We start from the raw sequence: 4,585 nt of genomic DNA, 5'->3' as shown, positions 1-4,585 counted from the left end.
CGGCGGCCGCGGCCCCGCTAGGCTCCCGCCGGGGCCTGAGGCGAGGCGCGCATCCGCTGCGGGCGGCACGGGGCGGGGAGGTCCGCAGCCGCCGGGCCGCCTCACTAAGGCGCCGCCATTGCTCTTTCTTGGGCTCCTGCGGGCGGAGAGGGGGGAAGGGAGGCGCGGAGGAGGGCGAGACCCCCCAGCCACGGGAGCGGAGGCCGCTGCCGGGCCTTGGCGCCGGCCGCTCCGCCGGTACAAAAGGCGCCGCCGCACACCGGGCCTTGGGCGAGCGCCGCGGCGCAGGACGGGCCGGCGGGAGCGCATGCGCGGCGCCACAGCGCATGCGCCGAGGGGAGCGGCGGCGCCTGAGGCGCGCGGGAAGGGCGGGAGCGCGGCAGCGCGGCCCCGAACAGAACGGCGGGGAGAACCTCCCGTGTGAGGAAAGGCAGAGGGAGCTGGAGCTTGGAGAAGAGGAGACTGACGGGTGACTTCTTTCATGTTTATCAGTATGGAAAGGGTGAGTGTCAGGAGGATGGAGCCAGGCTCTTCTCGGTGACAACCAATGACAGGACATGGGGCAATGGGTGCAAACTGGAACACAGGAGGTTCCACTTAAATTTGAGAAGAAACTTCTTCCCAGTGAGGGTGGCAGAGCCTGGCCCAGGCTGCCCAGGGAGGTTGTGGAGTCTCCTTCTCTGCAGACATTCAAACCCGCCTGGACACCTTCCTGTGGAACCTCAGCTGGGTGTTCCTGCTCCAGGGGGGGATTGCACTGGGTAAGCTTTCCAGGTCCCTTCCAACCCCTCACATTCTGGGATTTTGTGAGCAGCCCCAGCACTGCACCCACCCAGTGCAGGGCTCTGCACCACACTAGAGCAGCTGAAGGAGCAGGTTTGCATGATCCTGTCAGCCCCAAGCCTTGTCCCGGGAGCCCAATGGCATGGGAAGCACGTGGGTTTCACTAAATCTTTGCCGCATGAACCTCACTGATGAGATCCACCGTGGGGCTCTGCAGCCTCACAGGACTCCCTACACACCACGTGCTCAGTTCAACAACTGCCTCTCAAGCAGAGACAAGCGCCTGCATTTTACAACAGCACTGTCTGGCAACATGAGTGTTGCATTTATATTTTTGTAAATACCAAAATTTTCTTCAGCTTGTCACAATGAGCCTCATAACACTGAGACCCTGGAGATTTTGGCTCCTGAAAGCTGCTGGACACGGAGAGCAGGAGAGCACAACCAATCACTGTGGCTCTTGTCCCTGATGCTCACGGCATCTTGGTAAGAGCCCCCCCAAAGGGCTCAGGAGTCCAGCGGAATTTCCAAAGAGGTTTTTGGAAGTGACTGGAGGCAAATGCTGCTGCTATTTGTGTTCCTTTCACAAGCCCTAACAGCTGTTATGCCAATGTAGCGGTATTCACAAAACAGCTGGTGACACTACGAAAGTGTTCAGTGCTTTTTGGATGGGATTTACATGACGCGTTTCTGGCTTTTCAGCTCATAAGTGAATTTCACATTCTCAAGATGTAGCACCTGATGCTTATTTCTTCTGCCATTTGTTGCCATCTGGTAGCTTCTCCATTTCAGTAGCTGTACCAGTTAGTGTCACCCTCTCTGAGTTTCAAAGCTCTTAATTCCGTCGGTACTACATAGGAACTTACAGCAACATCATTTTCAGTACTACTCAATGCTTCCAAAAATTGTAACTAATCATAAAGCAAGTTACTGTACTCAGCAACGACTAAAAATACCGTATCAAAAAGTTACCTTGGAAGTGTCTTTTCTTGTGGTTCACGCATGGCTATAATCCATTCCTCCTCAGCCCCTGTTCTGCTATGGGTGGAAAGAGATGCTGAACAAATGCTCACCGCAGGAACTAGACAACTGTTCCACAGGACCCCCAAAATACATTGAGAGTCAACACAAGATCCCCTGGTTATACACTACCAGTGATTTCAGTTTAATTTACACAGAGATGAAAACATTCACTCATAGGAGGATCCTCAGCAGTGGCCAACAACTCTTGCTGTCTATCAACAGATTTTACAACAGTGGTTGATTTATTTATTATTATTATTATTTTCCAGATGATCTCAAAACAGCGCTTGAACCTTACAAACACTTGAGATTATCTAAAAAAAAACAAACCAAACTCACAAAGCCCAATAGGAATTAAAGTTGAAAGGAACTTATTTGTACTTTGACAGAAACAGCAGTTAGGATAACTGGCTGAGTTTTCAGTTTACAACTTCGCACTTCATAATTTAGCTCAGATGAAGATGTGGACTGACCCGCTGTGGCTACAGATTTCACCATCCAATACACTGTCATTTTAAGGTCAAAATAAATTCATCTTTGCTGAAAGACGAAAGGTTCAGGTATATAGGAAACTAATGTGGAATTAAGTTCATGAGCTGCCCTGCACTGCTGAGCTGTACCGCGTTGCCATGGTTTCTCCTTGCCATTCCTATTGTTATTTTGTCATTCTGAGCGAATTTATGCACTCAACCATAGTGCTATTGTTTGCAGAAAGTCCTAATAGACCATATTCTGCAAGTCATATGTATTCAAAGCATCTCAAGTTGGACACCCATCATAATCACAAGGCATGTTAATGCATTGTCTACAATACTGTGAAATGAGAACTCCTTTTTTGCTCTATTCAGGCACTTCATTGTCAACAATGTCCAAGGATATTCCTGTAGATTTTGTCTGGAGAAGCAGTAATTTTCAATTACTCATTCAAGCTTGTACATCACATAATTTACACTAAATACAGATCAGTCATTACCTTTTGTTTAATATATGCCTTTTAATTTTAAATTCCTTTTAGTCTGAGAGCTACTGTAATTCCTCCTCACAATTTTATTACAATTTCAGATATCCCATATGACCCAGAACATTCTTATGTTTTCTTCCTAGCAGAAATCTGAGGTCATATTTGTTATCAGTGAACTTAAATATGTAAACATATTTTAATTTGCTGTTCAAAAGAAGGCTACTATGGATCATATGGTTTATATAAAGAACGTGAAATAAAATGTGAATATATTAAAATGATAATCCTCTAAACAGATCCAGTGATTACAGAAAAATGGAGAAAGCTCAGTAGTTTAGCCAAACTCCAAAACCACCCTGTTCACATGTTTGCAAAATAAATAGGTGTAAGTCAATAAAGTCCAAATAAGTTAGATCTAGCAGATCAACTACAAGGAAATTACTGGATCAGTCAAATGGAGAAATAATAGAAAAATTTACATCAGGTAAAGGACTAAGTAAAAGGGCTTTTAGAGAATTACAAGCAGATTTCAGGCATCAATCTTGGAACTAATCTTTTTTAGTAAAAACATTTTTGTTAACTTTGCAGATGAAATCAGTGACAAAGATTTTTTTTTACAGGAGGAATGGGAGCGCATATGAGCAGGAGAACCACTGTAATGTAAGTATGGAGAAATTCAACAGTGCAAAGTGTCAAATGATGAGCCTGGCCTGAAGGGACTATTAATGAGTATTGGGAGCTCATATAAACTAGAGACAAAGTCACAAATTTATCACAGGATGGCTATGAATCAGAAATACAGTACAGCCAATATGGAGAGAAATGTGATCCTTTAAATTCAATGGATCACTTCATTTTCACAGAAGAGATGGACCTGTCTGCATGGAAATACCTGGTGCCTTAGCCATGAGCCATTACCAGGAATATCCGATTGTTTCTGGACACCCGTATTCAAAGGAAAATGAATTCAAACTGGAATAAATGTAAGCAAATGCAAATAGGATGATCAGAAACAGAGACTAACATTTCATTTTGTCTAGCAAATGAAGACTAAGAGCATCAATGTCTCTCTAAGCTTAACTAGAAAAATAAACTCTGCTGGATCACTTCCACTATTTAACAACAATACTGACGTGACAGATGTATAGAATTACGAATGCATTGTCACAGACATTATAGTAAGCTTCACTACTGAACAGTTCTGAAACTGCCTTCCAACAGCAGAAGTTGGGGCCAAATCCCAAACATGGACCGTTCTAGTAGTTTAGGTTATTACATGTCATAAACGCTAACGGGGATTAATTTCATTACTCAGCCCAATGTTTATATATTTGGCCTAACAAAACACTAACATTCTCTAAATTTCTCAAACAATATTCTGTAACTGTTCAACACTTAAACAGCATGTCAACCCAGACGTTCCTGTATTTGTCCAAAACAACTGCGGACACCAACTTTCAACAAAACCATTGCACGTGCTCATTCCAGGAATGCAATATTTTTCCCTCAGGGATGAGCCAAAGGCTTTCATTTGAAGTCCTGCTTTCACAGCTACAAAGCCAGCCTGTTAGCGCACACAAAAGGCTGCATTGTTCTACGGTCACAATCCCCTACATAAGCCAATGTTTTATTTTGCTAACAGACACTATCCATGCTCAGGTTGGACTCCCTTTGAGGTGCAACTATGACAGCACAGGAGAAAACCCTCTGCTTTTGGGAGAGGAACACTGCTGCAACAAGTCTTTACAACAAAGGGTCTGTAAGTCACGCAAACAAGTCATCTGGAAGACTAAATGTGATGATCACTCTGCAGTTTTG

The 4,585-nt window shown here is 44.7% G+C and overlaps 1 long non-coding RNA gene across 1 annotated transcript; it reads left to right on the top strand.

Annotated features, from left to right (window-relative positions):
* Positions 1-308: 308 nt before the first annotated feature.
* LOC136106346 (uncharacterized) lies at positions 309-4,542 on the top strand. Its single transcript, XR_010652119.2, has 3 exons — positions 309-502; positions 3,388-3,427; positions 4,410-4,542. It is a non-coding gene; the product is annotated as an uncharacterized lncRNA (long non-coding RNA).
* The last annotated feature ends 43 nt before the right edge of the window (positions 4,543-4,585 follow it).

This window comes from Patagioenas fasciata, chromosome 11, assembly GCF_037038585.1.
Source record: "Patagioenas fasciata isolate bPatFas1 chromosome 11, bPatFas1.hap1, whole genome shotgun sequence".
NCBI lineage: Eukaryota > Metazoa > Chordata > Aves > Columbiformes > Columbidae > Patagioenas > Patagioenas fasciata.
This window is presented reverse-complemented; position numbering and strand designations above follow the sequence as displayed.